This window comes from Geotrypetes seraphini, chromosome 4, assembly GCF_902459505.1.
Source record: "Geotrypetes seraphini chromosome 4, aGeoSer1.1, whole genome shotgun sequence".
Lineage (NCBI taxonomy): Eukaryota > Metazoa > Chordata > Amphibia > Gymnophiona > Dermophiidae > Geotrypetes > Geotrypetes seraphini.
Window position 1 is genome coordinate 194257228 of NC_047087.1, and position 25626 is coordinate 194282853.

A 25626-nucleotide genomic window follows, 5' to 3' on the forward strand; every position below is an offset into this window, starting at 1 on the left:
TATAATTCCAATTTTGACTTTAGACTTTTTTTCAGAGGAGGGAACAGGGGTAGGGTTACCATATTTGTAAAAGTAAAAGAGAGGACACTTGGCCCCGCCCCACCCAAAGCCCTGCACCATTCAGCCCCAGCCTTGCCCTCACACAAACGTCGTCTCCTTTCCTTCCCTGAGCTCGGGGCCGCGTCTGCAAGGCCTTCAAACATGCACAGGTACGACGCAATGATGTCACACGCATGTGTGTGATGTCATCGCGTCGCACCCGGCATGTTCGGAGGCCCTCCAGACGCGGCCCCGGGGCTAGGGCCTTCCAAAACCCAGACAAACTGCCGGGCATGTCCAGGTAAATCCGGACATCTGGTAACCCTAAACAGGGGGTCACAAGCAGCAAGAAAACAAAAACCCCTATGAAATCCAATCTTTTAAGAATGTTATTTGTTTTCACCTGGGTGGCGGGATTTACATGTAGGCTCCCTGTGGAAACCAGAAGACAGGAAAGCATGATTGCTTTTTAATACTCCTGCAAAAAACACAAAGTTAAGGGTCCTAAGTTGAATATACTTATGCCCCGGTCAAAATATCTGATTTCAGCTGTGTCACTTTTAAACCCTGTAGCCTAATAATGAAAATGAAAATACTTGTCTTTTCCAGTTGCGTTTCAACTCACAGCATTCTAAATTCTCAGTTCTGCTTTTTTTGCAAGAATTTTACCTAACAGGTTTCCTGTAAGCTGCCTGCTTTGTATTATTTTTAAATTAGCATTTTAGAAGCAACTTTCTTCCCCTGGATCCAATTTATATTACTGTTGCTAAACAAGATTTGTTCATTTTTTATAGCACCATGTTTCATTTCATTTGCAAAAACCACTCACCTATGTTTGCCTTTCTTTATTTCCCCCCAATTTATCATCAAATCTGTTCAATGTAACAGTATATTATGGAGATCATTTAGAAGCATCTGCATATGTAAATAGCAGAATACAGGGGGGAAGTTATCAAGCTGTGTTAGGGCTCTAATTCACATTATTGCCTCAATGCATGTTTAAAGGACTCCAAACACAACAAATTACCATAACACAGTGATAACTAAGTCACCATTCTACACCCATGTCTGAAAGGCAATCCAATTACCTTCCCAGATGATGTAAAAACATAGGCAACCGAATCTTTGGGGAACCAGATCAAAATAGAAGACTCTATTTGCGATTTATAAACAGTTGTACAGAATATGTAAGTGTTCAAGGTTTGTGCAAATGAGGACAGAGTCCGCGGGGGATGGAGCGGGGTCAAACTTTGTCCGTGTCTTTCGACAACTCTGCAAATGTTATCCCTGGTATATCCTGCATTGTCATGCTCTGCATTCCTTCAGGTGTGAATGTGCTGTATGCTAGAGAGGTCTGTAAGGAGTGCCAGACCTAACCACGAAATAGCGCTTTTCAGCTGGTGATTATCATGCCAGTGAATCAATAAAATTCCAACATTTCAAAGGAGGCAAAGGTTAAATAAACTACAAGCCTGATAAAGAGTCAGATTCAGTCCTAACATGTATTTATTGTTCAAGAATCAATTCTTTCCAGCTGTTTAATAGAAGAGATCCGTTTGTCAAAACCTCTAATATGTAGGGATAAAGACCTTGCTAGACTGATGCCTGGTAGAGACACATTAAAATGGCAAATTAAATAAGAACGTGAATTAAAACAGAACCTCTCAAACTGTGGAACTGGTTTTGCTAGTGAGATCTGGGAAATTAAGGTTAGAGACTGCCTTCTTCTGGAGTTCCTATAGCCTATCAAAATGATGTATCTATAAATTAGAAAAGAAACAGAAAGAATTAAGGAATGAACCATGCACAAACAGCAACCTTGTTTAAATGGTAGAAAGCTGTAGAACAAAAAAGGGTTGTGATTTGAAGCTCCCAAAGGGGTAAATTAAAAAATGTCAGGGAATATTTTTTCGCAGAGGATCAATACTGACCAGAATACAGAAACAAAGCCTTAGGATAATCCATACAAAGTAGCAGTTACAACCCTGAAGAGCAGTGGTGCAACAGCGTCAGGTTTCTAAGGCAACTTGGGAGGCCTACCTGGGAGGAAGCACTGTTAAATTCAAACTTTAATGAGCCTGGGGAAGCAGGATGATTTTCAACAGCCTCACTAACAATATTACAAAACCTGATAAGGTAATAAACAAAAATCCAGTCCCCCTACATATGTTAAGTATTGATCTTCTAAAATGTAAAGTTGAAGATGGCAAGGCCTGAAATGGCCTGCTAGTGGAGATTGTACAGACCACCGCTGTAACAGATTTTGCGCATTTCTGGCAATGATATGAAAGGCACTGATAGGAAAGTGATTGAGAGGACAGGTAGAAGGGGAGTTAGTTGCATCTGAAAACTCGTGTTCCCATTTACCAAGAATAGATGAAAAATTGGACAGGCCATTTTGATTTTCCCCTATCATCAGTTAAAATGTTATTATATGTTACTGTTCTCACTGAAAAATCAAAACATAGAGCAAAACTGTAGAGCCCATTATTGAACAGTCTTTATTAGGATTCTGAAATCATGATACTATGACAGGATGCACATACTGTATTCCCTCATTACACTGCATAAAAAGAAATGCATGGCAAAATATGAGACATTTACAAGGTTTAGTAATGATTCAAAACTAATCTTGCTTTCAGCAGACAGAGCCCATGTAGTCAAAACAGCAGCAGCAAGTCAACGGTGCAAGGATACCCATTTCAAGGGCAATTCTATAACTAGACGACTGTATTTAGATGCCTAGAGGAGGTCTAGGTGGTTCCTACTTTCCTTTACAAAATACTAGTGTAACAAGAAAACAGATGTCTGTAATTTAAGTACAAACAATTATGAAAGTCATAGAACCAATATAAATGCTTGCGTCTAATTTGCTAACACACAAACACAATTTATATTATTCTATTTATCCGCCTGATATTCAGTGCTAATTAGCTGGCCAGGAACAGCTCCTGGCCGGCTAAATAACACTAAGCCTGTTAATCATCCATTTTCAGTAGCTAACCAACTACATTTAGCAGCTAGATAGAACCGCCTAAATAGCAGGTCAACTTTGGTCACTAAGACTTAGCCGGTCGGCCGATGTATATTGGCTTACATAAGAACATAAGAATTGCCGCTGCTGGGTCAGACCAGTGGTCCATCATGCCCAGCAGTCCGCTCACGTGGCGGCCCTCTGGTCAAAGACTAGCACCCTAACCGAGACTAGCTCTACCAGCGCACGTTCTTGTTCAGCAGGAACTTGTCTAACTTTGTCTTGAATCCCTGGAGGGTGTTTTCCCCTATAACAACCTCCAGAAGAGCATTCCAGCTCTGGGTGAAGAACTTCCTTACCTTTGTATGGAATCTATCCCTTTTCAACTTTAAAGAGTGCCCTCTTGTTCTCCCTACCTTGGAGAGGGTGAACAACCTGTCCTTATCTACTAAGTCTATCTCCTTCAGTACCTTGAATGTTTCGATCATGTTCCCTCTCAATCTCCTCTGTTCGAGGGAGGCCCAGTTTCTCTAATCTTTCGCTGTACGGCAGCCCCTCCAACCCCTTAACCATCTTAGTCACTTTTCTCTGGACCCTTTCGAGTAGTACCGTGTCCTTCTTCATGTACAGTGACCAGTGCTGGATGCAGTACTCCAGGTGAGGGCACACCATGGCCCGGTACAGTGGCATGATAACCTTCTCTGATCTCTTCGTGATCCTCTTCTTTATCATTCCTAGCATTCTGTTTGCCCTTTTTGCCACCGCCGCACATTGCGTGAACGGCTTCATTGACTTGTCGATCAGAACTCCCAAGTACCTTTACTGGGAGGTCTCTCCAAGTACTGCCCCGGACATCCTGTATTCGTGCATGAGATTTTTGTTACCGACATGCATCACTTTACACTTATCCACGTTGAACCTCATCTGCCATGACAATGTCCATTCCTCAAACATGATTATGTCACGTTGCAGATCTTCGCAATCCCCCTGCGTCTTCACTACTTTGAATAACTTCGTATCGTCCGCAAATTTAATCACCTTGCTCGTCGTACCTATGTCTAGATCGTTTATAAAGATGTTAAAGAGCACGGGTCCAAGCACCGAGCCCTGTGGCACCCCACTGGTGACGATCTTCCAGTCCAAGTATTGTCCATTTACCCCTACTCTCTGTTTCCTATGCTCCGGCCAGTTTTTAATCCACGTGAGTATTTCACCCTCGATTCCATGGCTCGCAATTTTCCGAAGTAGTCGTTCATGCGGAACCTTGTCAAACACCTTCTGAAAATCCAGATATACAATGTCGACCGGATCGCCCTTGTCTATCTGTCTGTTTACTCCCTCAAAGAAGTGCAGCAAGTTTGTCAAACACGATTTCAATTTAAAGGCAGCCATCCATAGTTCGATCTGCTTTAAAATTGTTGATAGTAAGTATGTGAACTCTGGTGTCAGATAAGTTAGTGGGATGACAATAGTAATGTCATCTGTGTAAATGTAAAATTTGAGGTTTAAGCTCTGTAAAAGAAATTCCCAAGGAAATGAGGTAGACGTTAAACAAGGTGGGAGACAAAGGGGAACCCTGAGGGACACCACAGGAGTTGTCCCAACGATAAGACAGAGTATCATCCTTGAATACTTGATAGGATCTTTTCTCTAGGAACCCACGGAACCAGTTCAGGACATTACCCGAGATCCCAATGGATTCCAGACAATCCAGCAGAATGGTGTGGTCCACCAGATCAAAGGCACTACTCAAGTCAAGTTGTAGGATCATAGCGCTTGTGCCTTGACTGAATAGTGAGTGCAAGTAATCAACTAAGGAGGCCATAACTGTTTCAGTACTGTATCCTGAGCGGAAACCTGATTGATTGTTGTGTAAAATATTGTGCTTCTCTAAATATAGATAGTTCAGTGTTAACTAGCCCCTCCAGTAATTTAGTGACCAAGGGGATGCTAGCAATAGGTCTGAAGTTAGAAGCAATATTAGATGGTTCTTTAATGTTTTTTCTAATTGGAGTGATCACAATTTGACCGTGTTCCTCTGGGAATTTCCCTGAGGATAGTAGGGAATTGACCCAAATTAGAAGTTTAGCCTTAAATTTGACCGGGGCAATTTTCATGACGTTAGGCGGGCAGTGGTCTAGTCTACAATAGGATTTAGCGTACTTGTTGTATAATTTGTTAAAAGCTTGCCAATCAATAGTTGTAAATTTATTCCAGCTCAAATCTGTTATGATAGCCTCTGGTTTCTGTAGAATTGGAATGCACCAATGGGAATCGGTAGAGTTGGCTACAGTGGATCTTAATTTTTGTATTTTGGTGCAGATAAGGTGGATTCTTCTGTAGTATTAGTAAATGTCTCTATGTCATATAAGTCATTGACTAATTTGAATAAATTACTACTGTTGGTTGTCACATTGCCAATTTTTTGGGCATAGAAGTTTTTGCGTTTTTCCTTCATCAGATTTTTGTAGATTATCAATTTATGCCTCCAGGCATCTCTGTGTTTTTGGGTTCCTGACTTTAACCATTGTCTTTCCAGTTTTCTTAAGTCCCTCTTTACCATTAATAACTCCAGGAGGCGAGAGATGCTGGAAGGCCTGAGAAGCGAAAGTTGATGTTTATGAATATATGGGAACCTTACTTACAAACCTTGCATCCTAAGGGCCGTAGTGCGGTCTTAAGATGGGTTTCCTAGAGTGTACTGATGTGTCATAGTGAGGTGAATTAGAGTATACCATAGTGAGGTGAATTAGAGAATACCACTGGGGGGGAGGGTTTTGGGTAGGGAGGTGGAGGATATTTATGCTTCTTATTTTATATTATTTGATGCATTGTTGTTGTATTACACATAATGTGATACTCTTATGTTGTTTTTGATATTGTATGCATCAATAAAAATTGTTTGAATCTAATAACTCCGAATTGAACCATCCATCCAGATTTCTAGATCTTTTCCTGCGAATTTTAATAGGTGCCATCTTATTTAGAATGTGGATGCTAATATTAATCCAAGAGTCCATGAATTGATCTGTCTCCTCGTTTTGATTAGAGGTCAACTCATAATGAGACCAAAATTCTGTAGGATCAATCCTGCCTCTACTGGCATGGAATTTTTTATTTATTTTATTCTTGGTTGTCAAATTTGTTGTGTGTAATTGCCAGTCAAGTTTAAAGTTACAAAGCTTATGATCAGACCATAGGGAATTTATCCAATCTTCTTAAATCCAACAGATTTTACGATTGAGCAGTTCTCTAGAGGAGAACGTAGTTAAATCCAGTTGGTGACCTCTTTGATGGGTTGTAATTGGAGGAGGTTTATGATAACCTAATGCAGAAATGAGGGACCAAAATTCTATGATTTCTGATTGGTCTGTTCGTTCGAGATGAATATTTGTATCCCCGTACAATAAGTTATGCGGGCTGGAGTGAGTTTTGACGGCGATTTCGGCAGTTGGAACCCAAGCACAGTACCAGATAGAGGTTTGGATTCTTGCCCAGAAATAGCTAAGAAGACAAAAAAAAATTTAAATTGAATCAGGTTGGGCAGACTGGAAGGACTATTCGGGTCTTTATCTGCTGTCATCTACTATGTTACTATGTAGGAGCCAATCTAGGTCCCAAGTACCTAGAGCTAGATCTCAAGTAGTAAAACAGATTTTATGCTGCCTAGGAATAAGCAGTGGATTTCCCCAAGCCATCTCAACAATGGCCTATAAGCAATACACAGTGGTGTAGTAAGGGGGGAGGTCCATCCTAGACGCCATTTTGCTAATGGCATGGCACCCCTCCTCTTCACCGCTACCCCCACTTCTTTCCTTGCCGCATGCGCACACCCCTTGCCTTCCCACATAGCTTTTTTTTTTTTACTTCCCCAGCGCAAGGTTGCTGCCCGTGTTGGCATTGGCACTCTCTCTGATGTCACTTCTAGGACTTGCGCCTAGGAAGTGACATCAAAGGGTGAGCCGAAACGGGCATGCTGCCCATGCTGGAGAAGTTAAAGAGGTATGGGAAAGGGAAGGGGGAGGTGTGCACAGCAGGGGGGCCGGGGGAGGAGCACCACCGCCCCGGGCGCCGCTCACCCTTATTATGACACTGAGAACACATACAAAGTATTACAGGACATTAGATAGATTGGGAGTCCACTGGGACAGACAGGGAAAAATGCCCGAGTAACTAAATAAAATTCATGTAAACCATTCTGAGCTCCCCTGGGAGAACGGTATAGAAAACTGAATAAGTAAAAAAAAAAAAAATTGAGCTGTATTGAATAGCACATTTTACTACTCAGTCAAATATGAATAATGAAATATATTATTTGGCCAAATATGAATAATGGGCATTGAGTTTAAGTAACTGTATCAAGTTTATTAAAAATTTGATATACCGCTCATTAAACTGAGTGGTTTACAAGTATAAACACAGCAAATAACACAAGAAGCAACTTGAAATCAGAGATCAAGGGCTCCTTTTATGAAGCCGCGTTAGCGGTTTAACGTGCGTAATAGTGCGCGCTAAACTGCTGGACGCGCTAGCCGCTACCACCTCCTCTTGAGTAGGCGGTAGTTTTTCGGCTAGCGCAGGGGTTAGCACGTGATTAAGTCATGCGCACTAAAGCCGCTAATGCGGCTTCGTAAAAGGAGCCCCAAGTCTTTATGTTAGTAGGATTTAGCACAGCAGAGCCCTAGAATGTTTGTATCCAAACTTAAATCACTATTCAGCTGAATACGAATAATGTATTTGGGGTCAAATTGAATTGAATGCAAATATTCAGCACAATTCTAGAGGAGAGAGCAGACATATAATCTGAAAGCAAATCCACGGTGTCTAAAGCACAGTTACTTACCGTAACAGGTGTTATCCAGGGACAGCAGGCAGATATTCTTTACGCATGGGTGACGTCACCGACGGAGCCCACGGTACGGACCTTTTTACTAGAAAGTTCTAGTTGGCCGCACCGCGCGTGCGCGAGTGCCTTCCCGCCCGACGGAGGAGAGCGTGGTCCCCAGTTAGTATAAGCCAGCTAAGAAGCCAACCCGGGGAGGAGGGTGGGACGTAAGAATATCTGCCTGCTGTCCCTGGATAACACCTGTTACGGTAAGTAACTGTGCTTTATCACAGGACAAGCAGGCAGCATATTCTTTACGCATGGGTGACCTCCAAGCTAACAAAGAGGGAGGAGGGATGGTTGGCCATTAGGAAAATAAATTCTGAAGTACAGATTGGCCGAAGTGCCCATCCCGTCTGGAGAAAGCATCCAGACAGTAGTGAGTAGTGAATGTGTGAACTGAGGACCAGGTGGCCGCCTTGCAGATTTCCTCAATGGGTGTGGAACGGAGGAAAGCAACAGAAGCGGCCATAGCTCTTACCCTGTGGGCCGTGACAGCACCGTCTAGTGACAGACCGGCCCGAGCGTAACAGAACGCGATGCAAGCTGCAAGCCAGTTGGATAGCGTCCGTTTAGAGACCGGTCGACCCAAACGATTCGGGTCGAAGGTCAGGAAGAGCTGAGGGGACAAGCGGTGAGCCCTTGTACGATCAAGATAGTAAGCCAGGACACGCTTGCAGTCAAGACTGTGCAATGCCTGTTCTCCGGGATGTGAATGAGGTTTCGGGAAGAAAACAGGCAACACAATGGACTGGTTGAGGTGAAAAGCTGAGACCACCTTTGGAAGGAATTTTGGATGGGTGCGCAGAACCACCTTGTCATGGTGAAAAATAGTGAACGGTGGATCGGCAACCAGTGCATGAAGCTCACTAACCCTCCTGGCAGAGGTGATGGCAATGAGGAAAAGAACCTTCCATGTCAGAAATTTGAGCGAAGTTGTGGCAAGTGGCTCAAAGGGAGGTTTCATGAGGGCAGATAAAACCACATTCAGGTCCCAGACGACCGGAGGAGGCTTCAGAGGTGGTTTGATGTTGAAGAGGCCCCTCATGAATCGGGAAACCAGAGGGTGAGCCGTGAGAGGTTTTCCAAAGACCGGCTCATGAAACGCCGTGATGGCACTGAGATGGACTCTGATAGAGGTAGACTTGAGGCCTGCGTTGGACAGGGAGAGCAAGTAGTCCAGAACAGTTTCCACCGCTAAAGAGGTGGGATTGTGATGATGACGGAGGCACCAAGAGGAGAACCTGGTCCACTTCTGATGGTAACATTGGAGGGTGGCCGGTTTCCTGGAGGCGTTCAAAATGAGACGGACAGGCTGGGACAGATTTCCTGAAGAGGTCAGCCCGAGAGAAACCAAGCTGTCAGGTGGAGCGAAGACAGATTGGGATGTAGTAGAGACTGATGTTGCTGTGTAAGTAGAGTAGGAAACACAGGTAGAGGAATGGGATCCCTGGAGCTGAGTTGAAGCAGGAGGGAGAACCAGTGTTGACGAGGCCACCGGGGAGCTATGAGGATCATGGTGGCTCCGTCCCTGCGGAGTTTGGATAAAGTCCGCAACATCAGAGGTAGAGGAGGAAAGGCATAGAGGAACCGATCCGTCCAGTCGAGAAGGAATGCATCCGGGGCCAGACGATGAGGAGAGAAGAGTCTGGAGCAGTACTGGGGCAGCTGATGGTTGTGAGGAGCTGCGAATAGGTCCACCTGCGGAGTGCCCCAGCGAGCAAAGATGGAGTGGAGCGTGGGAGGATCCAAAGTCCACTCGTGAGGTTGAAGGATGCGGCTGAGATTGTCGGCCAGGGAGTTTTGTTCGCCCTGGATGTAGACAGCCTTGAGGAAGAGACTGCGGGCCGTGGCCCAGGTCCAAATGCGAAGAGCCTCCTGACAAAGGAGGCGAGATCCGGTGCCGCCCTGTTTGTTGATGTAGTACATGGCAACTTGGTTGTCCGTGCACAGGAGCAGAACCTGAGGGCAAAGAAGGTGCTGGAAGGCCTTGAGAGCATAGAACATGGCTCGTAGTTCCAGGAAATTGATGTGATGGCGACGCTCCTGCGGGGTCCAAAGACCTTGGGTGCGTAGGTCTCCCAGGTGAGCTCCCCATGCATAAGGGGAGGCATCCGTGGTGATGGTCATGGAATGCGGGGGCAGATGAAAAAGAAGGCCCCCGGAAAGATTTGAGGAGTTCAACCACCATTGTAGAGATTGCTGAAGAGACGATGTCACAGAGATGGGATGAGAAAGAAGATTCGAGGTCTGCGACCATTGGTTGGCCAGAGTCCATTGAGGTGTCCTGAGGTGGAGTCGTGCCAGGGGAAGCACATGCACCGTCGAGGCCATGTGGCCCAGGAGGACCATCATCTGTCTAGCAGAGATGGAGTGATGAAGGAGCACCTGACGACACAGGCGGAGCAGGTTCCGCTGACGGTCGGAGGGGAGAAACGCCCTCATTAGTGTGGTGTCGAGAACTGCTCCAATGAACTGAAGGCGCTGTGTGGGAAGCAGATGCGACTTGGGGTAGTTGATCTCGAACCCCAGGAGGTGGAGGAGAGAGATGGTATGATGAGTGGCTTGTAGCACAAGTGGAGACGTAGGTGCTTTTACCAACCAATCGTCCAAGTAGGGAAACACCTGGAGGTTGTGAGACCTGAGGAAGGCCGCCGCCACAATGAGGCATTTGGTGAACACCCTGGGTGATGAAGCGAGGCCAAATGGTAGCACTTTGTACTGATAATGGCGATGGTGCACCTGGAATCTTAGGTAGCGACGTGAGGCTGGATTGATTGGTATGTGAGTGTAGGCCTCTTTGAGGTCCAGGGAACATAGCCAGTCGTTCTGAGAGAGATGAGGGTAAAGCGTGGCAAGGGAGAGCATTCTGAACTTCTCCTTGACAAGACATTTGTTGAGGTCCCTGAGATCGAGAATGGGACGTAGGTCTCCTGTCTTTTTTGGAACCAGAAAGTAACGGGAGTAGAATCCCCGGCCCTTTTGTTCCAGAGGTACTTCTTCGATGGCATTGAGGAGAAGGAGGGATTGGACCTCCCTCAGGAGGAGGGGGGTTTGAGTTGAAAGAGAAGCAGACTCTACGGGAGGATTGTCTGGTGGGAGAGTCTGGAAGTTGAGAGAGTAGCCGTGGCGGATGATGTTGAGGACCCACTGGTCTGATGTGATGACCTCCCAACGGCTGAGAAAAATGTGGAGCCTGCCTCCGATTGGTTGAGGGAGAGGCAATGAGGGTGGAAGACTGGCTAAGCCCTGGAGAGAGGAGTCAAAAGGGCTGAGAAGGTTTGGCAGGAGGAAGAGGCTTGGCAGGCTGATTAGACTGTGCACGAGCCTGGTTGTGTTGGTGTTGGCGAGCCCGCCTAGGTTGCTGTGAAGGTGGGTTAAGCGGCCTAGCGGAGAATCTGCGCTGGTATGAAGACTGTGGTTTGTAAGGCCGAGCAGGAGGGGCCTTCTTCTTTGGTTTAATGAGAGTATCCCATCTGGTCTCATGGGCGGAGAGTTTTTGTGTGGTGGTATCCAGAGACTCCAAAAAAAAAACGAACAATTCGTCTCCCATACATGGGGCGTTGGCTAGTCGGTCCTGATGGTTGACATCCAGATCAGAGACCCTGAGCCAGGCCAGTCGGCGCATGGCCACAGCGATGGCAGATGCACGAGAGGTGAGCTCAAAGGAATCATAGATGGAGCGCACCATAAATTTTCTAAGTTGAAGCAGGCTGGAGATGTGCTGCTGGAATAGTGGAACCTTGTGCTCCGGCATGTACTTTTGCAAGGCGGAGAGTTGCATTACCAGATGTTTCAGGTAGAATGAAAAGTGGAAAGAGTAATTGTTTGCTCTGTTGGCAAGCATGGCATTCTGGTAGAGCCGCTTGCCAAACTTGTCCATAGTTTTGCCCTCCCTGCCAGGAGGGGTAGAGGCATATACACTGGAGCCTTGAGTCTTTTTTAAAGTGGACTCAACCAGGAGAGATTCATGGGGCAGCTGGGGTTTATCAAATCCCGGGATTGGAATAACCCTGTAAAGGCTATCCAGTTTACGGGGTGCCCCAGGGACAGTTAATGGATTTTCCCAATTTTTATAAAAAGTTTCCCGTAGGATGTCATGCACGGGTAACTTCAGGAACTCCTTAGGAGGTTGGTCGAAATCTAATGCCTCCAGGAAAGCTTGTGACTTCTTGGAGTCAGATTCCAGAGGCAAAGATAAGGCCCCCGATAATTCCCTGAGGAATTTTGAAAAAGAAGATTGCTCAGGTTTAGATGTGGTATCGGGGGCCGAGGGCTCTTCGTCCGACGACGATGCATCCTCCTCGGTACCGAGGGGAGATTCTTCCCAGAGGTCCGGGTCTCTGACATCGGTGTGTGCGTGCCGAGAGACTGGAGTGGAAGGTTCGGTATGATGAGCTTTAGACCGAGACTTGCCTGAGCGTACCGAGACGGTACCGGGGGATGAAGACCTGTGTCTGTCTCGGTCCCGGGAAGAACGGTGCCGGTCAGGTTCGCGGGAAGACCGGTGTTCCGCTCGGTCCCGAGGAGGATCGGATGTCGTCAGAGCGACGGCCTCGGCATGGGCATGGATATGCGGTGCCGAGAGAATGGGCATGGAGGGGTCCATAGGTACCGATGGCGTGGATACCGGTTGGACGGTGTGGGGCTCGGGCCGGTCTGGTACCGAAAGCAGCGGTGCCAGGATAGAGGGCAAGAGCTGTTTAAGTTGCTGTTGGAGTTGTTCCTGCAACTTATCCTGGAGGATGGCCGCAATGCGGTCATCCAGGGGTGGCACCGGAACCACTTTTTTCTGCTTTGGTTCCATGGGTGCCGCTCTACGCTCCGGCGATGAGGAGGCCGATGACGAGGCACTCACCGATATCGGAGCGGAGCGCTTTTTAGTTCGGCGTGGAGCCGAAAGAGCCGGTGTCGCCACCGAGGTGGGAGGGCGCTCAAGGGTGGAAGGCTTCTTAGCCGGCTTACCTGGCGCCGGTGGCGCCGATGTAATGTCAGGCGGTGTCGAGGTGGTCGGTGCCGACTTCGATGGTGCCGCAGTTGAAGAAGTCGAGTCCATAGTCGGGCCGGTGCCGAACAGCAGACTTTGCTGGATTTGGCGATTCTTCAAAGTGCGTTTTTTAAGAGTGGCACAGCGGGTGCACGAGTCCGCCCGATGCTCCGGTCCCAAGCACTGTAAACACCAATTGTGTGGGTCAGTGAGGGAGATCGGGCGTGCACACCGCTGGCACTTCTTAAAACCGGGCTGCGGGGGCATGAATGGAAACACGGCCTCCGCAAAATCAAACCCCGAGGCCTGGATCGTGACAACAGGCCCCGCCGGGGCAAGGACAAAAAACGAAACAAAAAGAAATATATATTTTTTTTTTTTTTTTGGAAATGAAAGAAAAAAGAACCCGAAGGTAAATAAAACGAAAAAAGAACGCGAGCGGGAAGGCAAAAAGAGGATTTCAATCGGAGTTGAAAAACGCACGTCTTCTTCGCTCCGCGGAAACGAAAAAACTGGGGACCACGCTCTCCTCCGTCGGGCGGGAAGGCACTCGCGCACGCGCGGTGCGGCCAACTAGAACTTTCTAGTAAAAAGGTCCGTACCGTGGGCTCCGTCGGTGACATCACCCATGCGTAAAGAATATGCTGCCTGCTTGTCCTGGGATAATTGCATGTTACAGCACAAAACCAGTATAGGGACATTATTTTATAAAACTTTTTCCGCATGTAAGGCATGTTCTATATGGGTATACACACCTACAAAATAGGAGAACCAGTTTGGGCTGTGGAGTTGGAAGCAATTTTGGATGGAGTCGGAGTCCAGCTTCAAAATAAAAAAAAAACAACTTACATTATAACATGGTAAATTTGTCATATCATTTATCTTTGTCCTGGATCTAAAATACTGGCAAATAATAAGTTATATTTACATGGAAGAGCATAATCAAAAGAAACGTCTGAGTCTGTTTTGAGCCTAAGTCGCAAGTTGCCCAAAGTCGGACAAGGAAAAAGTCCATTTTCAAAAAATACGTCCAACATTTTTTTTTTTTAATCGTCTAACTGTACATCCAGCCATTTAATCATCCAGGCCGCTAAGTTGTCCATCTTTATACCCAATTTTCGTCCAAAAATTCGTCCAAGTCAAAAATGTCTAGAAAAAGACTTTTTGGACGTGGGCAGGGTCAGCAAAGTGATGGACTGAACACCTAAACATTGCACTAGAGTAGTGGGGTACCTTACAGGGCACTGCTGTGAACTTCACAAAAAGGGTGCCACATACACATCTCACCACAACCACCTTATAGATCATGGTGAGCCCCCCCAAACACCCCCTAGAACCAACTAGACCCACCTGTCTACTACCCCAATAGCCCTTATGGCTGCAGGTGCCACTTATATGGAAGTACAAAAGGGTTTGGGGGGTTTGGGGGCTGCACATGTTTCACCATGAATGCAGTGATTAGAGTGGCTTATGGGCCTGGGTCCTCCTCTCCATGGTTCACTAACCCACCCCCAAGACCACTTAAGCCACCTCTGTGCAACTCTACTAGGCTGCCAGGTGCTGATGTTCTGGAGGCAGATATGTAAAATTGTTATTACAATTTTTATGGAGGGTGGGGGTCAGTGATCACTGGGGCAGTGTGTGGGGGTCTGTACTTTGTGTCTGCAGTGCTTATCTGGTCACTTTGGATACCTTCTGTGGACTTAGACCTGGTTTTAGATGGCCTAAGTCACAACGTCCAAGTTCCATCGAGACAATGTTGTAAAACTTTTGGTTATACATGCAGTATGACTAAGTCTAGGACGGCCTATGCCCCGCCCAAATCCCACCCTCGACACTCCTCCTGAAACGCCCCTTTTAGCTCTGGGTGTACTGCATGCAGCACTTGAAGGCCTAAGTCGTTTTTAGATACGTCTAAAACCCGGTTCAATTATCGGCACTTGGACAACTTGTGTTACTGATCGTCCAAGTGCTGATTTAGGCCAGTTTTTAGAAATATTTCTATTTCTATTATAATTCCCCAATTCTTTAGATCTAGAACAGAAAAATTTAAAGCCTAGTATCAGTAGGAGTAGAAGGTTTCATATACTGACTTCCATAGGTCTGATTTATACAATCTCTACTTGGTATTCCCAAGGGCACAGTTTGGGTGCAGCAGGGACTGAGCTGCAATGTTCATGCATATTTTATACAAGAATGCTACTGGTACTGCAATATACTTATTGGGAAAGCTAAACTGAGCAGCTGAATCAAATGAGCCTCTCCCAAATATTCATAAGAACTGAACATAAGAATTGCCATACTGGGACAGACTGAAGGTCCATCAAGCCCAATATCCTGTTTCCAACAGTAGCCAATCCAGTTCACAGTGCCTGGTAGAAACCAAATAGTAGCAACATTACATGCTACCAATCCAGGGCAAGCAGTGGCTTAAGAACATAATTGCTATACTGGGACAGACTGAAGGTCCATCAAGCCCAGTATCCTGTTTTCAACAGTGGCCAACACTGGTCCCAAGTACCTGGCAAGATCCCAAGTAGCAAAACAGATTCTATGCTGTTTATCCTAGGAATAAGCCGTGGATTTCCCAAGCCATCTCAATAATGGCCTATGGACTTCTCTTTTAGGAAATTATTCAAACCTTTTTTAAACCCCGCTAAGCTAACTGATTTCACCACATTCTCTGGCAACGAATTCCAGAATTTAATTACACGTTGTCTGAAGAAATATTTTCTTTGTTCTATTTTAAATCTACTACTTAGTAGCTTTATCGCATGCCCCCTAGTCCTAGTATTTTTGGATAGAGTGAACAAGCAATTCACAACTACCCTTTCCACTCTACTCATTATTTTATAGACCTCTATCATATCACCCCTGAGCCATCTCTTCTCCAAGCTGAAAAGCCTTCACCACTTTAGCCTTTCCTCATATGGAAGTCATCCCATCCCTTTTATCATTTTTGTTGCCCTTCTCTGTACCTTTTCTAATTCCGCTATATTGTGAACTGGACCACTGGACAATGACTCCAGTAATATTGATTTAATACCAGACTTTTCATAGGTCCACCCTCAAACAATTATATTCAAATTTATCACATTTTATTATTTTTTTTCTTAATACTAGTTCCACAGGGTATGGTATACATAGAAATGATCATGTTTTGCTTCACTGCCGTCAGGAAGGGGTTCCTTCAATCAACTCTTTGTTGACAACAGCTCTATGCGCAGGCATGGAGTAAACACAAACATTTACACCTTTTTTAGAACAGGGGTAAATTTGTTTGCTACTTTGGGGGGGGGGGCAACTGTACGAGACTACTTTGTAAGAGGTATATAGGTCCCAATGCTACTTTTTTCAAATTAGCCCCTGTAAGTCTCCAAAGGCATTAATGGAATCATTTGCTGTGCTGTACAGACTAGTAAAGCAAACTGCGCAAATTTTGAAGGGATTTTTAGCGGCAGCTCGTGGCAACTTACATTTAGATAAGCTAGGCTTACAATCTAAGTTTCCAAGTTTATTTAAAATTTGTTATACTGCCTAATCAGGCTTCTAGGTGATGTACATTACAATAAAATATATAAATTATAGTTAAAAATTGACAAATATAGACGACACAGGGAGCTTATTGTGCAGCAGTATATACTGGACTTACATAAACGTAAGGAATAAAGAGGAGAACTACAATCTTAAGAGTAAAAAATCATGAAAGGGAAAAACAAGAGGAAGGAGAGAAAAGTATTGGATCTTCCAATTGTCCTGAGAAGGACATTCATGTTCCAAATACATCATTAAACAGGAAGGTTTTTAGTTTGGACTTAAAACAGATTAAGGTCGAGTCTTCTCTTAAATAATTTGGTAAAGAATTCCAGAGAGAGGGAGCAATAACCGAAAAGATTTCGGAATGCTAGTGTTGATGTAACTCAGGGATGGAATAACGAGAAGGTTCTGAGTGACCGAGCGGAGGGACCTGAGAGGAGAGTAGAGAATAAGAAATCTATTAATAAATTCTGGTAAATTACTATATCTGGTTTTGAATGTTAGCAAAAGAATCTTGTAGGTAATTCTATGTTCAATTGGTAATCAGTGAGCTTTTTTTCAATAGGGGCAATACATGATAAAAATTTTTTTGCTTTAAAGATTATTTTAATTGAGGTGTTCTCCACCTGAGGCAATGGAAGTAGATGTGACTTCCAAGCTATCTTGCTGGGTCACTAAAGCTTTATTCTCCTGAACCAATGGGCAACACATATGCTATGCCATGAAACATAGAAACATGACAGCAGATAAAGGCCAAATGGCCCATCTAGTCTGCCCATCCACAGTAACCATTATCTCTTTCTCTCTCTGAGAGATCCCACCTGCCTATCCCAGGCCCTCTTGAATTCAGATACCACCTCCTCCGGGAGACTGTTCCACGCATTTACCACCCTTTCACCCTTTCTGTAAAAAAGTATTTCCTCTTAACTTCATCCTATGCCCTCTCATTGCAGTTTCCTTTCAAATGAAAGAGACTTGACACATGCACATTTATATTACGTAGGTATTTAAACATCTCTATCATATCTCCCCTCTTCCACCTTCCATACTCACGTATGAAGAAAGGTTAAAAAAACTGCGGATGTACTCACTGGAGGAGCGAAGGGAGAGAGGGGACATGATTGAGACCTTTAAGTATATTACTGGGCGTATAGAGGTGAAAGATGATATCTTCAGTCTTATAGGGCCCTCAGTAACCAGAGGACACTCGCTGAAAATCAGGGGAGGGAAATTTCAGGGTGATGCGAGGAAGTACTTCTTCACTGAAAGGGTGGTAGATCATTGGAACGAGCTGCCTCAGAGGGTGATTGAGGCCAGCAGCGTGTTAGATTTCAAGAGAAAATGGGATATTCATGTGGGATCTCTAGGAGAGTAAGAATCAGGGAGTGGGTCATTGGTATGGGCAGACTCGATGGGCTATAGCCCTTTTCTGCCGTCAATTTCTATGTTTCTATGTTTCTATGTTTCCTCCAAAGTATACAGATTGAGATCTTTAAGTCTGTCTCCATACTCATCACGAAGACCACACATCATTTTAGTAGCCTTCCTCTGGACCGACTCCACCCTTTTTATATCTTTTTGAAGGTGTTTCCTCCAGAATTGTACACAATATTCTAAATGGAGTAACCAAAGAGCGGTGGCATAGTAAGGGGGGAGGAGAAGAGGACCGCCCCGGGTGTTGTCTTCGCAGGGGGTGCCGGCGCCTCTCTTCCTTCCTTCTTCCCCCCCGCCTCCCTCTTTCAACATTTGCCGGCGCACGCAACATCTTCCACTTGCTGCTCACGCCAGCCTCGGCTCCCTTCTGATGTCACTTCCTGCTCGTGGGATCAGGATATGACATCAGAAGGGAGCAGAGGCCTGTGCGAGCAGCAGAATGGAAGATGCTGCTGACGCCATTGAACATTTCAAGAGGTACGTCGGGGGCACTCAAGTGGCAGGGAAGAGTGGGGAGAGGCACACAGCACATTGATGTCAGGCACCACCGCTCTAGGCGCTAACCTCTCTCATTACACCACTGCCAAAGGGCATGGCACTGAATGGAGGAGTAGCCTAATGGTCAGTGCAGTGGCCTGGGAACCAGTTTCAATTCCCACTGCAGTTCCCTGTTACTCTGGCAAAGTCATTTAATTCTCCATTGCCCCAGGTACAAAAAAAAGGACCTGTATATAATATATAAACTGCTTGAAATCCCATCCCCTTTCCCAATGGGATTCTCAAGGCATGCTAGGCAGGAGCCCCCCTCTGGTACACTATTAATACAGACAACAAAGCAACATATTTACATGTTGCTGTACTTCCAAGCTTTACAGGGAACTGCACATTGAGTGCAAGAGCAGGCTTATGAATAAGAGTAGTGTGATAGTTCTCAATCCAGTTCTCAGGGCATACCTAGCCAGTATCCATAATGAATAAAGGGAGTGCTAAAGGAGGACAAAGTCATCACCGACAAACTGAACACATTTTTTGCGTCTGTATTTACTGAAGAGGATATACACAACACTAGTCTTTAAGCCTGTTACATTAACGGGTGCTAGAATATGTCTGTCTGTCTTTCTTTCTTTCTCTCTCCCTATCCCTGTCTCTTTCTTTCTGTCTCTCTCCCTCACGCTGTCTTTCTTTCTTATGTCTCTCTCCCTTTCCCTTTCTTCCTTTCTTTCTGTCTCCCTCCCGCTGTCTGTCTTTTTTCTATCTGTCTCTCTCCCTGCCCCTATGCAGCAGAAGCATTCCCCCCCTTCCCTTTGGAGCAGCTGCAGCAGCATTTCCTCCCCCTCCACATTTCCCTCTCCCCACTTCCCTGTGCAGAAGCCGCAGCAGCATTCCCTCCCCCTCCACTTCTCTGTGCAGCAGCAGCAGCATTCCCCCCTTCCCTTCCCGCAGTCTGACCGGCTCCCTTAGTCCCTTGCTGGAGTTATTTTTAAGTTTAAAGGTGCCACCACGGCTCCTCTCACGATCCTTGTCTGCATCAGAAGCCTTCTCCGACGCAGGTGCGACTCGTGAAAGGAGCTGCGGCGGCGGCTTTGAACTTAAAAATAAACTTCGGGCGTGGAGTATAAGGGAGCTGGCCAGACCGCACAACATCACCTCGGGGTCCGCGAGTGTGGACCGTTGTAAGCACACATGCGCACTCCTGCTGGCCACGGACCTACAGATCATGGATCACGCAGGTAGGAGTGCACATACGCGCTTAGCGTTTTATTATTATAGATAGATACCGGAAGCCGACAGGCTATATGCAGGAAATGAAGACGGGAAACTGACAGAATTGACGGACAGTCTAGAAGAGCTATTCAGGCAGATTGATAGGCTTAAAATTGATAAAACCCCGGGACTGGATGGCATCCATCCGAGAGTAATCAAGGAACTGAAAGGGGCTATAGCTGAGCCGCTTCAACTAATAGCCAATCCGTCGATCAAATCGGGAAGGATTCCAGAAGACTGGAAAGTGACAAATGTTACGCCGATCTTCAAGAAAGGTTTGAGGGGAGATCCGGGAAACTACAGACTGTTGAGTCGGACCTCGGTACTGGGAAAGATGGTAGAGGCACTGATAAAGGACCTCATCATTGATCACCTTGACGGACACAATCTGATGAGGACTAGCCAGCAGGGAAGATCTTGCTTGACAAACTTGCTGCACTTCTTCAAGGGAGTAAACAAGCAGATAGACAAGGGCAAGCCGATCGACATTGTATATCTGGATTTTTAGAAGGCGGTCGATAAGTTCCTGCATGAACGACTACTTCGAAAAATTGCGAGCCATGGAATCAAGGGTGAAATACTCAAGTGGATTAAAAACTGGCTGGCGGATTGGAAACAGAGAGTGGGGTTAAATGGACATTATTTGGACTGGAAAAGCATCACGAGTGGAGTGCCGCAGGGTTCAGTGCTTGTACCCGTGCTCGTCAACATATTTATAAACAACCTGGAAATTGGTACGACAAGCAAGGTGAATAAATTTGCGGACGATACGAAGCTATTCAGAGTAGTGAAGATGCAGAAGGATTGCGAAGACCTGCAATGGGACATAAACACACTCGAGAAATGGGCCGTGACATGGCAAATGAGGTTTAATATGGATAAGTGTAAGGTGATGCATGTCGGTAACAAAAATCTTATACACAAATACAGGATGTCTGGTGCGGTACTCGGAGAGACCCCCCGGAAAGAGACTTGGGAGTACTGGTCGACAAGTCAATGAAGCAGTCTGTGCAATGTGCGAACAGAATGCTAGGAATGATTAAGAAGGGGATCACGAACAGATCGGAGAAGGTCATCATGCCGCTGTACCGAGCCATGGTGTGCCCCCACCTGGAATATTGCGTCCAGCACTGGTCACCATACATGAAGAAGGACATGGTACTACTCAAAAGGGTCCAGAGAAGAGTGACTAAAATGGTTAAGGGGCTGTAGAAGTTGCTGTACTGCGAGAGGTTAGAGAAACTAGGCCTCTTCTCCCTTGAAAAGAGGAGACTGAGGGGGGACATGATTGAAACATTCAAGATAATGAAGGGAATAGACTTAGTAGATAAAGACAGGTTGTTTACCCTCTCCAAGGTAGAGAGAACGAGAGGGCACTCTCTAAAGTTAAAAGGGGATAGATTCCGTACAAACATAAGAAAGTTCTTCTTCACCCAGAGAGTGGTGGAAAACTGGAACGCTCCTCCGGAGTCTGTTATAGGGGAAAACACCCTCCAGGGATTCAAGACAAAGTTAGACAAGTTCCTGCTGAACTGGAACATACGCTGGTAGGGCTGGTCTCAATTAGGGCACTGGTCTTTGACCTAGGGGCCGCTGCGAGAGTGGACTGCTGGGCATGATGGATCACTGGTCTGACCCAGCAGTGGCAATTCTTATGTTCTTATAATATGCAGGTACCACCTCCTTGGTATGTAAATCTCTCTTATGCATATTCATCATGGATATCCTGAAAACCCAATTGGCTGGGGTATGCTCTAAGGACTGGTTTGAGAATCACTGGAGAAGTGGGCACAAAACCAGCAACACCAAGGTTCAAATCTTGTTTCTGCATCCACACTGTGACTCTGAGGTACAGACTACAAGCCTAATTGGCTAATGAAAATGTGCATTAATGTGGTTTTAGTTAGTAAACAAGCCCCAATGAGACTAACAGAATGTGTGTTAAAGTGAATTAATGCCTGCGAGTACATCTAATTCATAGACTGAACAAACTGCTTAAGGTTTATTTAATTGATTAGAAATATAATAAGGTGGCGGCAATGCCTACAGCACTTGAATATAGCTCTTCTTAAGGACACGTTTGGAGGCAAAGAATTATATCCAAAATCTATTTCTAGTGAAATATTGCTTTAACATTTATCAGTCATCTCATGCAAAATTCCCTTCCATCTTAAAAGGCAAGAAGCTTTAGAAATACCCGGAAAGGGGAAATTTTCAAAAAATGCAAGAAAATGCTGTATATTCCTTTACCATTAAAAACTGCTTTTTTGTACCTGCTTTCTGGTTCCCTCCAGGCCTTGACTTTTATGGACAAAGATGAATCAGGCACTTGAAGGTACTGCTGATAAAGCAGCAAAAATATAAAAGGTTGTTTTATTGCTTTTTTTAAAGTATGTGTGCACACTGTAATCATACAAAGAAGAAAAGCACCGGTTCTACCTCTGTGCTAGAATACGCCAATTAAAATATTTCTGCAATGTCCAGTATGACTTCTTTTCCTCTGTCCATGACTACAACACATACAAAGGTGCAAAAATGGATCAGATAAAGTGGCTGTATCAGGGAAGCATGTGGAATTATAGGGGCATGACAGCACACAGTAGATGTGAAGGGGGGCCAGAGGGATGAGAGAAATACCTTCTTCTAACTAATCCAGATCCTCCATCCCACTTCTCCCCTAATCCTGCCCCACCCTTCATCCTGAACTCATCCCCTTATCCACAGTTCATTCCTTCCACAGCACTTTCATTAGATAGAATCAAGAATTTTGCATTTCAGCTTATTTAAAATGTTTATATTTCACCTATCAAATGTTCTAGGTAGAGTGCAACACAGTATAAACATCAATTAAAACAACAGACAAAATTGAATTTAAGAGCAAATTCGTAAATTACAAACAGCAGAGGCACAGTACATTTATTTTAGCCAGAAGCCAGCTGGAAAGCAGGATCTCTGAGAGCAGGTGCACCTCCCCCCCCCTTCAAAAAAAATCAGGCCTCTCTGCTCTAAACATTTCCCTTCAGGTTCGGAATCCCTCAGCTCTCTGCCTTACTTGGATTCAGCTTGATGGGGGTGGGGGACAGAAGAGCCTTAAACCTTAAAAAAGCAAGTAATATCTCAAACCTCGATCAGCCTGCTCGCTGCACTCAAGATCCTTCCCCTTTTGTATTTAAACCTAAAGGCGATCTTCCTATGAAACCCGATTCCTGCAGAGCTCCGATACACTGACTGTCACTTCCGCAACACTGGCCGAGAAGGACCGCCCCACCCCGTCTCCTCTAAACTGCGGCGCGCGCGCACAAGTTCCAAGTGGAAGGCAGCGAGCCTACACTGGAAAGGCTGACTTGCGCGTTTTGCGACCCCTGTCTTCTGTATATTACATGCTCTAATTTTATTAGGATGCAGTGAATCAGCGGCGGCTCAAAGGAAACTGACCCCCTACTGAGCTAACAGCAGCATCAGTAAACCTTTGGAAACAAGTAATGAGACTACAGACTACACATCGTGCAAAGTTTAAAGGGCCTTTCAGAGTTTAGCGAGCATTTGAATGATGATGAATTGGTTTGGATTTGATTTATTATTCTTGATTTAACTGCTATTGGCATGGGTATTAAGTGGTGTACATGGGGGGGGGGGGAAACACCACCCCCCAAAAAAAATCCAACCACACGATGACGTGGAGCTTGAGTTGAGTATGCCATTCTCCAAGTAAAATGTTTAAACTTTTCAGGATAGAGTTGTTTTTTATGAGCACAAGGATATATGGCAGACAGCGATGCCAACGGATAGCAATTTTTTTTTATTTTTAGAAGTGTTTTAACTCGGCATTACAAGAAAATTTCAAACAATATTTGAGGGAAATTTTAAGCACAAACTTCTATAGAGACCCATTCTCCCTTCGTTTTCTACCCCGCTGCCCTACCCAGACTATCTCCTAGCTCCACCTCATCCTCATTCCAGAAAAACTTGTACAGTATTTGTAAGGACGACAGGAGGGATAGGCGACAAGGAGATTGTTTCTGTACTGTGCAAACTATAAAGATAGCAGGTTTAAATTCCCTTTAAAAATGACATTATTTTTCTATCTTTGGTTGAAGATTTTATTTTTCTAATCATGTTGGTCTAAGTCATTTTTTGGGTCTGTCCATTCAGATTACATCCTTCCTTATCAGCATCCAGTTTTTAAGCCCTCTCTTTACATCCATAATTTTCCATCTCTTCCTTTTCTCCATGTATATCCAGCCATCTCCCCTCCCATCCATGACCAGCATCTCCTCTCTTTTCTCCTTATGTTCCATCTCTCCTTTCTCTATTCCTTTCCAACCCCCATGTCAGTATCTCCTCCTTTCTTTCTTCCATGCCCCCATTTCCAGCATCTTTCCCTCTTTTAGTACTTCATGTCCACAATATCATCTCTTCCCTTCCCATGTCGATCATGCTCTACCTAACATTGCTTCCTCCCTCATCTATCCCTCTCTTCCCTTCCCTCTTCTTTGCTGCCATCATCATTATGCCTCCCAGGTCTGTCACAAGATTTCCACCACCACCCTTCCCCCACCAAGGGTGGGTGGGGAAGAATCAAGAGAGGTCTCAGCTACTGGCTCCTCTAAGTTTTGGGGCTGACTTCTAGATTGAATTAAAATTTATTGATGCCTCCCCTACCCCCCAAGTGAATCCATCTACTACTATTATTTCTAAAGTGCTGAAAGGCCTACACAGCGCTGTACAATAGACAGTCCCTGCTCAGAAGAGCTTACAATCTAATTTAGACAGGACATTTTGGGGTTGGGGAGATTATGGTAAATGATACAGTGAGTACAGGTATCTGACAGCAGTGAGTGGGAGTTAGGAGTTGAAAACATCCCTCTCCTCAAAGCCCCCTGGAAGAACCCCCCCCCCTTCCCCATAGGCACCCCTCCCAGGGCCTACCTGAAGGATGCCCTAGTAGCCTAGGGTAGTGTGGGAAGCAGTGATCCCTGGTCACTGCTGCCTGTTCTCTATGTTCAAAATGACACCCATGATCTCAAGCAGTAGTTCTTGGGAGTGGATGCATCTGGGGTGTTTTGGAGGAGGGGGATGGATGCTCAGAGAGCAGCTTTGGGAGGGTGCAATAGTGGATGAATTGCACAGGGCACAATTATAACTTGCTATGGCCGTGCCTGAGTGGGAATGCCAGCTTCCTCAACAAGAGTTCAGGAGATGAACTGCAAAAGTGGGATTCTCCCACTGAATGTAGGAGACTTAATAGATCTAAGCTTGGAAAGGACTGGAGTGAAGTAGCAGCCTAATGGTTAGAACAGTGGGCTGAAAACTTGGGGAAACTGTAAACAATTCCCACTGTAACTCGTAGTGAGCCTGGCAAGTCACTTAACCCTCAATTGCCCCAAGTACAAAAACTTAGACTGTGAGCCCATCAGATACAGAGAAAGAATATGCTTATAATACTACTATTACTACTATTTATCACTTATATAGCACTGAAAGGCATACATAGCACTGTACATTTTGACATTTAATAGACTGTCCCTGCTTGGAAGAGCTTACAATCTAACATGGACAGACATGACGTATAGGGTTAAGGATGCAGAACCCAAGGTGAGAGGAATTAAACGCACTCTCAAAGAGGTTGGCTTTTAACTGGGCCTTGAACACTGCAAGAGACAGAGTCCGCCATAGGGATTTGAGCAGCTTGTTCCAAGCATATGGCACAGCAAGGTAGAAGGGACAGAGTAATACATGTAAACCAATGAAAGGCAATATATGGCAGAAGACAATTATATGGAACAGTTGAAAAGGTATAAGTGAGAAACAAAGTACATGTCTCCCTCCTTATTCACGGGGGTTAGGAGCAGAGCCGGCCCATGAATAACTTTTTGGCTGCCTCTGACCCACCCCTGGACCTTACTTGGTGGTCTAGCAGTGACGCGGGGCAGGAGCGATCTTCCTACACTCCTGCCCTTGTGGAGTGGTGCTCGCTGGCTGGTGGGGGGGGGGGGGGGCGCTATA

The 25626-nt window shown here is 45.4% G+C and overlaps 1 protein-coding gene across 5 annotated transcripts in view; it reads right to left on the reverse strand.

The window, feature by feature from the left end:
• MARCHF8 (membrane associated ring-CH-type finger 8) overlaps window positions 1-22980 on the reverse strand; it is a 154046-nt gene extending 131066 nt beyond the window's left edge. For 2 of the 5 annotated variants that reach the window (XM_033942615.1, XM_033942616.1), the window contains exons 1-2: window positions 22744-22963; window positions 13641-13707 (exon numbers count right to left, since the gene is read on the reverse strand). The gene's annotated coding sequence lies outside the window, so the exon portion shown is untranslated. Of the gene's footprint in view, window positions 1-13640; window positions 13708-22743 lie in introns of all 5 variants that reach the window. The other 3 variants (XM_033942618.1, XM_033942614.1, XM_033942619.1) reach the window with 3 other exon arrangements.
• Window positions 22981-25626: the final 2646 nt, after the last annotated feature.